The following is a 13,273-nucleotide window of genomic DNA, read 5'->3' on the forward strand; positions in this document are numbered from 1 at the left end:
AAATCTATAGAACAGTAACTGTAAACAGGATCAAAGAGCAAGAGCTTAGACGACAACAAATTGTGCAAATGCAAATATAAGTAAATAACAAGCATGAAATAACAAAATACAGAGTGAGACCATTGGAAGTGGGACCACCAGAATGTCCAGAACACCAGTGGAATGAGTGTCATTATCGCCTCCTGTTCAAGATCCTGATGGTAAAGAATAGTAATTGTTCTTGAACCTGGTGGTGCGAGTCTTGAGGCACTTGCACCTTCTGCATGATGGCAGCAACCAGAAAAGAACATGGCCTGGGTGGTGAGGATCTTTGATAATGGACGTTGTTTATCTAGGACAATGCAAAGATCTGCACTGAAGGATGGAAAACTGGTGGATTATGATATCTGTGACTGTGCGCTGATCAGTTAGTCATAGACCTGAACAGAGCAGCAACAGGAAACTATTCCTGTCCGCTCCCACGTACCATCAGCACTGTTTAAGGGGATCATCATCAAAGTCAAGCAGTCTTATCGCCAATTGATTTTTTTACAGGGCATTGCTATGGTGCCACTAGAGCTTGGCACTTCCATGCACTTTATTAATGTTGCTACAGTCCACAAGGAATATACTAAGGACCTTGGCATTCAGCTTTTATACATAAAAACTGATTCCAGATACATTGTATTCAAAAACATTTCCTTTGAAATGGAACATGATTTGGAAAATGAGCAAGGGGCATGAAGTTGCTAGAAGGGGAAGAAGGAATGGGAAGAGTAAAAGCATTTGGCAAGGCCCCATACCAACTGTGATTTAAGAAACAGTTCTCTTCCATGAACCCAGGTGAGGTAGAGTGTGTAAGTATCTCTGCTTCAGTTTAAAAAAAACTTAATTGAACTAAACCACTTGTTGAAACTAGAACTTCAACTTAACAATAAAGGCTGAATATGGTTCTACCAGCAGGCAGCATGTGAAACTAGCTTCTTGGTAGTGCAGGGAGCTATTGACTTGCATGTATGGTGTTTTGCGGGAATTACACTTCATCTCAGTAGTGTAACGGAGGATTCCATCCCCTCAATATCCTGCCAGTAAATGATGAAACAAAGGTAAATATTCAGTGATCCAACAGAGTTAACTGTACTTGAGCCATCACGCAAAACTAAGAGGTTGTTACTGAGCAAAAAGGACACCAGTGCTTCTTTGAACTGTTCTGTAGGAACCATGTTGCACTCAGTAAATAGACCATAAGCTGTATATTGTTGCACAATTCACTCACTGTTGTTTCTACTTCTAATATCCAACCATATAGCAAGTGGCTCCAAAAGCACATGAGGAAGGGATAGTGCAACCTTGGTAGCCTATTTCTGCACAGATGAGTTACGGCAGATGTACCATTCCCCTTCATCAATAGCTCCACAGCCTACGATATTGCTCATCCCAGTCTTCACCTGGTTGCCAGGGCAAAATAAAAACCAATCAGAAGGAAGTTTTTCAAACAGAACTTATCAATCAATGATGTCAGATTGTACAGAAAAGTGAACTAAATGCTTCTGTGCACTCCTTCAGTACGTATCTCCAGCATACTAAAAGTTTGTTCAGCTCCTATCCGGGTGCCCCCTTCAGGACCACCCCAAGGGCTGCAGTATGGCTGGTCCATGACTGCTGATAATCATTTGAAGAGACTGCAATGACTTTGGAGGATAACCTCAGGTATCTCTGGGCCAGCATGAGCAACATGTAGTCTGACAGTTAATTAGCTGGCTGACAGGCAACAGCAAGATTCCAGCACACAACAAATGTCTTTCCCCGCAAAAGCATCCAGAAATCCTCATAATGTTGTGAAGGGCAGAATTAGTACCATCCAACACCCTTTGAATGCCACAGCAGCACTGATATAAACTAGGATGGCAGAGCATACAGCTTGTGCGACAGATGTATGAACTTCCTGGCAGCACCCCAACACTGGTTGCCGTCTGTTTGTGTGAAAATGGAAATGAGTTTGCCTGGGGGGGGGGGGTGCTCATGTGTACAGTCCATGAGATCCGCAGAAAAAAATATGGACTGCAAACTCTACACAAAGCCCTGTTCTCCTTGCTCCATACATTGAGTTCAGGCTTGTTGGAACACCTGCCAGTCAATATCCATCAGCCTTCTTCTGTAGCAGGGGTTCCCAAACTTTTTTATACCATGGATCGTTAAGCAAGGGATCTGTGGACTACTTTGGCAGTCCAACCAAAGTACTCACCTAAAGTCTTTGCAGCAAAAGTAATTATGATTTAACATTCAAATTTTGTTCTCCTTCTGTATGTTAGCTAGTAAATAAACGAGTGAAACTATATGGTGAAACTAGTAAGTGTTACACCAGGTGGTGGAAGCCTTCATCTTTCTCCCTGCATGGCCTTCTTGGCCTGAAGTCAGTATTTGACTGTCTGAAAGGAGGAAGGGGAGCATAAGTCAGTGAGGAGAACTTTACACAATCTTTCTATTGTTGAAAATAAATTGGAATGAGAACCAGTAGTGAGAAGGAGGATGACGTTTGAGTATATCACTGTCTTCTATGTCTTTTGTCCAGTGGCTCATTATGGCAGCATCATTTGTGGTATTTATTACTAATCCCTTCAGTTCTGTTCCCACTTCTCCTGCAAATACAAAATGGCAGTTCACTGACTATCTGATAATATGCTTACGTCATTTAGTTTTTGTTCTTGAATAGCTGACAGTGTGGGGAAACTGCAGGACACAGGTGTGTGGTACACGGGTGAAGATGCAAAGAAGCACAATTTATTGAGATTGCTGGCAAGTCAGTAATGGTATTGAACAAATTAGAACACTACAAATACTACTACAGTACTATAAAACTGTGTATTAGTTCCTAATATTTATTGACAGAGGAATTCAGCTGTGTTGTGTTCCTGTGACTGTAAATGAACAAAGTCAGCACAGGCACCTGGTGCAGATAATGGACGCCTTCATACAATGCTTTCAATGATCGCATCCTCCAAATCTTCATTTTCATTGTAACGTTCAGATGGTCATCAATACCTTCAAATTCTTTGTGGGTGAGGTAGTGAGGTCATTTCGTTTTCACTCCCAGCCATTTCTTGCATCTCCAAGCCTGAATACTTGAAGCTGCATTGAGCAACACAGTTGTGAATTGTCGTACTGCTTATTTCTCACCAACTATCAGTGACAAAAATCGCTGCTTTTTGAGCACAAATAGATGCAACTGACACTATTTAAAAACTGTTAGCTCTAAGCATGGTATAATGTCTAACAGTTACACAAGTGCATGCATCTCTCGAAGCTGTTTGGCAACAGTCTCCTGTCCCAATTTAGCAGCAGTACATGCCTCTAAGAGCTGTTGAGACACGGTGTCCAACACTGGTTGTCACCTTGGAGCAGGATCGTGGTCCCAAATAAATGAAGGGAACCCTGGCTATTTTCTCAATTAGATTTTGTTCTTTAAGGGTTGCCCCAAATAAGTGGCTGCTCTAATTAACTGACAGCCCAGTTACCAGGAAACACTGTATTGCATTTGAACGTACATTCTCTGACCTGGACTAAATTATTAAGCCTTTAGTGACATTGCATCCAGATCCTTGAAGGTTGGCTCTGGGCATTGAAAATCACCATCATCTCCTCACACTACATTCTTTGTGTAGCTGGAGAAAATCCTGCTCCCTTTCGAAAATCGTTAGTTTCCACCCCCTGCCTTTTGACTGTGTCCTCCTCTATACTATTGAAAAACTGTGGAGCTTACTTTCTCCCATGTGGCACCATTATGGAATGCTTCGCAGAGCATATAATTATTTGTGGAATTCTTGCCAATACCTGCCATAGACACTATGCACCAGTGTGTCTGCAGCAAGCCTGGCCTTCAATAGAATGGTCTTGATTTAACTGGTGCTTAACAAACTTGAATGTGGACCCACATGGGAGGTGATTAGTCAGTGGAGTTTGATAAGGAGGCAGTTTGATATACTGACTGCATTTAGTGGAGGAAGTATGGGTTAATTACATATCTGTAACAGCTTACATGATCCAGTCCAATGTTGTTCCCTAAAAGTAGGGTAATGAAGTTGCTTTTGTGTGAAATAAGGAAATTGTGAAATATCTTAGCACAAGTTTGATGTGTTCAGAGGGAGTTACAATTATTGCCATGGAAAATTTCAGCAGCTGAAAAATGATTTTTAGTGTATCACCAAATGTTTCTCAAAACATTATGAATTTCTGATACAAATTTCCTTATTATGAAGACAAAGGAGATAGGATACAAATGTTAAAGTTCACAACAATTTTAAAACTGTGGCCACAGTTCATAGATTCTGCTTAGATAATGACCTTTATTTTACTTTACTTTATTGTCGCCAAACAATTGATATAGAGCGTACAATCATCACAGCGATATTTGATTCTGCGCTTCAAAGTGAAATTTTACTTAAGGAATGTAAATCTTATTTTTATAAGTTACATTTGAGCTCTCAAGTTAAGTGTAGCAGTGAAAATCCTAACACATCAGTGAAAATGAATTGAAAACTAACTCTAACCTGTACAGGTATTGCAAACTAAACAAATGTAATGATGTCTAGATGATGCCCAGGCATAGGGAGGTGGTCTGGTAACATTAGTGCATTTTACTTGGTTAAAGCCATTCACATACAAAGTCAATTTCAACAGTAGCAGCGTGTCTTAAAGTAATATTGAGAACTTATGTCAGCATTAAAATCCTACCCTTTTCTGGATGAAATGATGACTTCATTCTTTCCAGATGTTCCCAGCCTTCTTTCTGTAAGGTAAGATTAAAGTCCTTCATAGTTGGGATGCCTGACCTCTCCAAAGTGACAACCAGTATTGGACAGCATATCCCAACAGCTTTTAGAGGCACAAACTACCCCCAACCATCAGCCACTCAACATACCAAGAAAAACTGCCCCAAGATATTTCAGAGCAAGTGTTATTACAAGAAATAATAGAGCACATCTCCCACTATTTCACCTCTGTATGTGTTTAAAACACAATTACATGCTCTTATCCATAAATAGTGTGAGGGTTTCATATAAGCACTATGTCACGGATAAGTGCCAGGAGGGAGATCAGTGGGGAGGGATAGGGGGGACGAATGGACAAGGGAGTTGCGTAGGGAGCGACTTCCAAATTAATATCCAAATTTCCAAATTAATATCCCACCACTAAGCACATCATTCCCTCCTCCCCTCTCTTTGCATTCCGCAGGGATCGCTTCCTACGCAACTCCCTTGTCCATTCGTCCCCCCCCATCCCTCCCCACTGATCTCCCTCCTGGCACTTATCCGTTTAAGCGGAACAAGTGCTACACATGCCCTTATGCTTCCTCCCTTACCACCATTCAGGGCCCCAAATGGTCCTTCTAGGTGAGGCAACACTTCACCTGTGAGTCGGCTGGGGTGATATACTGCGTCCGGTGCTCCCGATGTGGCCTTTTATATATTGGCGAGACCCAATGCAGACTGGGAGACCGCTTTGCTGAACACCTCAGCTCTGTCCGCCAGAGAAAGCAGGATCTCCCAGTGGCCACACATTTTAATTCCACATCCCATTCCCATTCTGACATGTCTATCCACGGCCTCCTTTACTGTAAAGATGAAGCCACACTCAGGTTGGAGGAACAACACCTTATATTCCGTCTGGGTAGCCTCCAACCTGATGGCACGAACATCGACTTCTCTAACTTCCGCTAATGCCCCACCTCCCCCTCGTACCCCATCTGTTACTTATTTTTATACACACATTCCTTCTCTCACTCTCCTTTTTCTCCCTCTGTCCCTCTGACTATACCCCTTGCCCATCCTCTGGGTCTCCCCCCCTTGTCTTTCTTCCCGGACCTCCTGTCCCATGATCCTCTCTTATCCCTTTTGCCAATCACCTGTCCAGCTCTTGGCTCCATCCCTCCCCCTCCTGTCTTCTCCTATCATTTTGGATCTCCACCTCTCCCTCCAACTTTCAAATCCCTTACTCACTTTTCCTTCAGTTAGTCCTGACGAAGGGTCTTGGCCTGAAACGTCGACTGCACCTCTTCCTAGAGATGCTGCCTGGCCTGCTGCGTTCACCAGCAACTTTTATGTGTGTTGCTTAAACCAGATAAACATGTGTCAAATTGCACAATTAGTGATGTAGCATGCTGAATTTTCTAAGTGGCCCTTGCTGATCAGAAATTTGTACCCAAAGCCTCTTTATACAGCATATACGATTCAATCATTAGTTCACCTCACTAGCTTCTGGAGAGCAAATCAGCTGGGTTTCTTCCAAATGGCATATGCATAGTTAAACATGCGCAGGCGATGTTTGCTGCAGAATGTTGCAATTTTCCATTATGTTGAAATATCCATGTAGGCAATACATTAATATTTTTCATACTCAGATGCTAGCATTTGGTCGCAACTGACCTCTTTTGCTAGCCGTACCTTCTGATATTTCCTATAACTTGACAAGTTAAACTTCTTCAAGCACCAGAGTACAGAGACTCTTTGAATTATTTTTGTCATGTGGATACATGGAGCTTTCATTTTAACTGTAATCCCTGAAAGCTATTTTAGAATTAATTTGTGTCTTTCACAGTAGAGCCATAAAACATTACAGCACATTACAGGCCCTTCGGCCCACAATGTTGTGCCAACCTTTTAACCTAGTCTAAGATCAGTCTAATCTTTCCCTCCTCCATAGCCTTTCATTTTTCTATTATCCATGTGCCTAACTAAGAGTTTCTGAAATGTCCCTGAAGTATCTACCTCTATCACCACAGAGTGTTCCTCTGTGTAAAAAAAGCTTACCTCTGACATCCCTATACATTTCTTCAATTGCTTTAAAATTATGTCCCCTCATATTAACCACTTGCAAAAATTTCGAGTATTGTCTGTGTATGATTCTTCCAGTGGATCAACATTTTTACACAATAGGTAATGAATTCCAGGTTTCTACTAATCTAATTGATCGTATACAGAGCGGTGGCTAAGTGTCCTCCATGCTTCTGAATGACGAGGTAGTCCAAGATCATTTTAAGACCTCTGGCTGAAAGAGATGTCACAAACTGCTGCCACCAACCTGGCCAGTTGATATGTTCCAAGTTGCCATTGACTGAGAAGGATGTTGCTTTGGCAAGACTTAATACGTTTTGCTATTGTAGGTATTCCTGGAATATTGTTAGATTATTGTAATGCTCCAACTGATTCAGGAAGCATGAAGGATGTTTAGTATCTTTACTAGCGGTGACATATAAATGACCATTGCTCACCTAGGTTGACTCTCATTTGCCCTTAGATGTGTCATAGCAAGCCACCTAGTTGATCATACCACTTGTGGGTGGATAATAAATACCAGCCTTGTCAGCAAAACCCACATCCTGAAAATGAATTAAAACAATGCCAGAGGAAGTCATTTTTTAAATGAATGATTGATTTTAAAATAACTTCATGCATTCATGTAAATGTGGCTGTTGTGGCTCACAAATACAGGCTTTGTGGAAAAAGCTTCAAACATAATTTAGTTTAGCTCCCTTAACTTCCCCAAAGACCTGGTATTTTTTAAACAAATGATGCTGTAAATAGGGAGCAGAAGTTTTTCTGCTATTCAGCCTGGCAGCTTTCATGTTTATTTTTATTTTCTATCTTTATTTATAGTAATGTTTGTTTGTATTTTGACAAATTTGGCATACTCTTCAAGAGTGGCTGCTTGCAACTTTTCTTCCTTTTGCATGTTTGCTGCTGACAAGGAATGGCTTTACTAGGAAAGTGACTTTAAAACATTAGGTCATATAAAAACTATCCCATAATTTTTACAACTATCTATAAAAATGCAGGTTGGGAGGACTTTCTTATCTTATACCTTTCACTGAATTGATGTTCCAAAGTAAACCAATTACTATTTCCGTTCAGGGAAAAAGAGGGGCAAATATCTAGATACAGCGTGGGACAGTGTTTATAATTGATACTCTGTGAATATGAGGGAAAAAATTGCTAATTCACTAATACTTGACAGATGTGTTGAACTAATTGCAAATCTCACAAAGCTTTTAGTTATGATAATTTCAAGGATCATTTTTTTTCATTAGCATGTCACAGATATTATAATTAAAAAAACAGTTCTTCTTAACAGTTCTCCTCACAATGGGAGAATGGATCATGGGGAATCATTGCATGAATTTTACTCAAAATTAATGAAGAGAAATTGCATGGTCATAAGTTGGAAGCGCTGATTTAGATTTTATTTCTTGTTACTTATTACTCAAAACTCTATGCTAACAAGTGGCAAACTTTAAAATATCCTCTTGCATTTGGCTGTGCATTGTGCATTGTATGAAAACCCCCATGGTATGTGCCATAAAAGCCAATTTTGGAATGCAGACAGCAGTGACTTTCATTTGTAAATCGTATTCTCATGCACCTTATATATGTGAGAGTGGGTGTGTGCACATGTGTGTGCTCATGTGGGGGTGGGTGTGAAAATGTGGGTGAGTGTGAGTGGGTGGATTTGTACAGTATGTGAGATGCATGGCTGTGTGTTTTGAGTTGGTGGTGTAAGTTTGTAGAAGTCATTGACTGCAACTTAACCTTTCAAAATAATTTACAATGTTTCTGATGGGTTGCTCTCAAACTCTGAAAAGACACTGATATCAAAGTAATTTATCCCTTCTGCAGCTTGCAAAATGACTTATTTTTGACCTTGAATCCTTAATTGTAAGAACCTCAGAAGCATTGAAATATGTCGTTATGTCAGAGCAAACAGATAGCAAACTGCTTGCTGTACTAGTTCTGCATTATGACCTAGACCATGGGCTGATAAACAGCAAGTTAACATTTGTGTATGAAAGCGCCAAGCAATGACAAGAGGAAATATGATCACCTGTTATTCCATGGTCTTCCACCACCAATATCCTGGGCATCACTCAACTCCCCAGCCACACACTGTACATACCATACATAGAGGAACAGGTCAGAAACTGGGTATGTGACTTTGAGCACGTACAAGGGATAAATCACAAGTTCTGCTCCAACTCTCAAGAAATTCAGCATCTTCCAAAACAAATTAGCCATTTTGCTTGGCACCATACCTTCCGGTTCAGCAATTACTTGCTGGTGGCCAATGAAACAAAGCAAGCAACTAAATACTTTGCTATTCACACCTTTTCTAGAAAACAGTTGTTACAAATAGTGGCCTGTGGCTTCCTTGTCGGGCTTGAGCTGAACCACCTGTACAACCTGGCATTTTTATGGTGTGTGCTGGGGTCTCGGAGAGGCAGTGCGGTTGCCGCGTGTCCGGGCCAAAGTTGCTGGAGTGGACTTGGAGGCAATTCGATGCAGCAGAGTTGAGGCGAGGCCAAGTTGAGGAAAGATCTGTGCTTTGATCAATTTAAGAGCCGAGCCGAATTGGAAACGTCGGGTACTGGCCGAATCGAATCTGCAGAGTGCAAGCCCAACGGCGTAGCAAAGTGGCAGACAGTGAGGAATGACCGAGGTGCAGGCGGTTTAAGCATTGGGCCAGATGAAGTGGTCAGGGTGTTGGGGTCGGGGGTAAGAGATGGTTTGGCTCACTGCTACGTGGAGTTTGCTCGACTCTGTGTGGGACTGAGACTGTGGCCTGAAACTAGTGGACTTCTGGATGGGCCGCACTGAGGCCTGGCTTTGTGAAATTCAGTTCTGAAAGTTGTTTGCTTGCTTTTATTATTTGCACAATTTTTTTTTCTCTCTCTCTGCATGCTGCGTGTTTGACAGTCTTCTTTTATTTTTAATGGGTTCTGTTGGGTTTCTTTGTTTCGTGGCTGCCAGCAAGGAGACAAATCTCAAGGTTGTATAAAGTATGCTTACTTTGATAATAAATATACTTTGAAGTTTGAACTTGAAACATTCTAAACATTCATTCTCTTCTCCACTGTTGCACAATGGCTGCACGATCCAAACCTGAAACTTCTACAACCACAGACAATGGCAGTTTGGTCTCCAAATTTGAGGAAGGACATTCTAGCTATTGAGGGAGTGCAGCATAGGTTCACGAGGTTAATTCCCGGGATGACGGGACTGTCATACGTTGAAAGATTGGAGCGACTGGGGTTGTATACACTGGAATTTAGAATGATGAGAGGGGATCTGATTGAAACATATAAGATTATTAAGGGATTGGACACGTTAGAGGCAGGAAATATGTTCTCGATGTTGGGGGAGTCCAGAACCAGAGGCCACAGTTTAAGAATAAGGGGTAGACAATTTAGAATGGAGTTGAGGAAAAACTTTTTCACACAGGGGGTTGTGGTTCTGTGGAATGCTCTGCCTCAGAAGGCAGTGGAGGCCAGTTCTCTGGATTCTTTCAAAAAAGAGTTAGATAGAGCTCTTAAAGATAACGGAGTGAAGGGATATGGGGAGAAGGCTGGAAAAGGGTACTGATTGTGAGTGATCAGCCATGATCACAGTGAATGGTGGTGCTGGCTCAAAGGGCTGAATGGTCTACTCCTGCACCTATTGTCTGTTGTCTATTGGCAGCAGGTGCACAGAAACATCACCCACAGGTTCCCATTAAAGTTGCTTACTATGCTCACTATGGTATATATTGTCTGTCCTTCATCCACACAAGTTCTAAATCTTGAAACTCCTTAACCAATGGTTTTGTGGGATACTTTCAGCAGAATGACTGTTGTGATTCACCACCATGTTCCCACGCATTGTTAAAGATGGCCAATAAATGCTGGGCTTGCCAGTGACACCCAGTTAATTAGAATTAAGCATTGTTCGGTGATTTTCCTTTATTCATCTGAATTGCTCTTCATTACATGAGTATTTTTATTAATTATTTTAAGTTTCGTTCTGCCATTCAGGTGTGCCTGCTACAACTACATTGCTAAGAGATGTGCCATGTAACACATTGAAGCAAGATCAGTAACCTTTCCAGAACACTTCCCTGCTGAGTGATGTTTCATTTCTTTTTCCCTTAAATAATTTTCTGCACTGGTGTTGTACTTGCGCTACTGATTTCAAACTTGTATATTGCCTATGGAATTTTTGTTGAATTACAGCAGGAAAGATTATGCTTCAAAAAATTATAGTCTGCTATTTTTATAATTATTAAAGCTTACATTTACTTACATTATATGGCCCTTGCAGGCCCTATTAGAACAAAGTGGAGATATGCAAAACTTAACCATTTGCCTGCTTGTTGGGGAATAATATGGGGAACATAACATCCTTCTATTTTATAGGCCACAATAAAAAGGCTGTTACTTTTCATTCTCACAAGAGGCTGTAAATACTTTGAAATTTTGAACTTTACCTCAGTGTTGCAACTTGTGAATCTGCCCAAGTTACTGATTCTATTGCTAATCACTACTTGGACACAGTTATTAATATACCCTAATTCCCACAAACACACGCTCTCCACAGCTTCCTCGCTCTGACAGAATCATACAGAAACCTATAGGATCATTCCTTTTTTCCTGTAGACACATAGATCATAGCCTTTCTTTGTGTCCTTATTAAAAAAGATAGTCACCAATAAATATAAGTGCGATGCTGAGATCAGAAATGCAAATACAGGAGTACTGGAAATACTCACTGGGTCAGGCATTTCTGATCTCCCCCTTCCCCTCCCACTTTCAAATCTCTTACTACCTCTTCTTTCAGTTAGTCCTGACAAAGGGTCTCGGCCTGAAACATCAACTGTACCTCTTCCTATAGATGCTGCCTGGACTGCTGCGTTTACCAGCATTTTTTGTGTGTGTCTCTCATTAACAAGGTGCTTTTGCCCAGGGAACTGCTGCTCACTGGAAGATTTTTTTTTTTGCTTTTTGCACCATTTTCTATAAACTCTAGAAACAATTGTGCTTGAAAATCCCAGGAGATCAGCAGTTCCTGAAATACTCAAACCACCCTATCTGCCACCTATAATGATTCCACAATTAAAGCCACTTGGATAACATTTGTTCCCCATTCTGATGTTTGGTCCGAACAACAGCTGAAGCACTTGACCAATCTACCATGTTTTTATGCACTGAGTTTCTGTCACATGATTGGGTGATTAGATATTTGCATTAACAAGCAAGTGTAGAGGTATACCTAATATGGCCATTGAGTATATTTCCTGAACTTTTATGTGGTATATTTTTCCCATTTCTGCCTAAATTAGAAATAATACAAAAACTGTCTGTAAAGTACATCTCATACCCTAATTGTAAAATGCCAAAGTCAGAGTTCATCAGCATTTATATATTAAATTACTGGCATTATCCAGCATAGGTACAGCAAGTTTCGGATTCCTACACAAATGTCAAAATCACTAATTGCTGGCCATTCTCTGCTGTCAATTCACCCTGTACTTTGCTGTTGAAATTCTCCTGGAGTCCAGGAGCAAAGAACAAATGTACTGCAGTTTCACAATAGTATGAGAGAGCGTGCCCCGTTAGACCTAGTGCAGGAAAAATGTCTATTTGACTGTGAGGGACCTAGATAAGTATCAGGTAGTTTCTGTTTTTGAATTCATTCTGTTTATTCAGATAACTGTTTAAAAGTGCTTAATTTAATGTTTAATCAATATTAAATTTTTGATGATTTAATTTAATCTCAATTGGTTTTGAATGTTTCTGAATGCCAAAAAAAATTCAGAGGCATTCAGAATTTTTGAAAGCTTTGACAGACGGCTAAAGCTGGATTGAATGGCCTTGTTATATGTCGAGAGGGAATACAAAATAAATACAAGTAAATTGCCTTGTCATCTGCCAGAGTGTTTGGTACTTTGGACAGTTGAGAAGAGTGATTAAAAGGGTAGGTGTGGCACCTCCTACAATGCAATGGTGGAGGAAGGGAAGCAGTTATTATTGTAGTTGGAAAAGTGAATTCTGAACTGATTTGTTTACTTGTGCTCAGATATTCCATTTTTTACATCAAGTACAAAATGATGAAATGATCATCACAAATCACTCAATCTAGTATTGAACTTTTACACTCTTTATTTAGACTGGAAATTCATATTCTGTTCTATAACAAGGCAGTAAATTGGAATAGTTTAACAAATAGTTCTGATTTTATTTCTGGAAATAGATGTTAAGTGAAATAGACTTTTGTTAAAGTTAAATCCTCAAAATGTAGTCGGATGGTCAGCTGATTGAGAATAGAATACAATATTGGGAAACAACTGGAGCAAAGTGGTGAACACTGGTGTAATAGGGTGACAAGAAAATCAATGGGATTTTCCTTTCGGGATTATTGATACTGAACTTTCTCTTTGGATTTTAAATGTGTTCAGTGAAATCCCTACCATGATATATGTTATCTTTTACATT

The 13,273-nt window shown here is 40.5% G+C and overlaps 1 protein-coding gene and 1 long non-coding RNA gene across 6 annotated transcripts in view; one reads left to right on the plus strand and one right to left on the minus strand.

Moving 5' to 3' along the window:
- The window catches only part of ikzf1 (IKAROS family zinc finger 1 (Ikaros)), an 82,076-nt gene that overhangs the window by 40,926 nt on the left and 27,877 nt on the right, over nucleotides 1-13,273 (plus strand). The window lies entirely within an intron of this gene.
- On the minus strand, nucleotides 2,780-6,049 carry LOC140195363 (uncharacterized). The gene is made up of 3 exons (XR_011885437.1): nucleotides 5,976-6,049; nucleotides 4,711-4,765; nucleotides 2,780-3,108 (listed from the first exon to the last, which is right to left on the minus strand). It is a non-coding gene; the product is annotated as an uncharacterized lncRNA (long non-coding RNA).

This window comes from Mobula birostris, chromosome 3, assembly GCF_030028105.1.
Source record: "Mobula birostris isolate sMobBir1 chromosome 3, sMobBir1.hap1, whole genome shotgun sequence".
NCBI lineage: Eukaryota > Metazoa > Chordata > Chondrichthyes > Myliobatiformes > Myliobatidae > Mobula > Mobula birostris.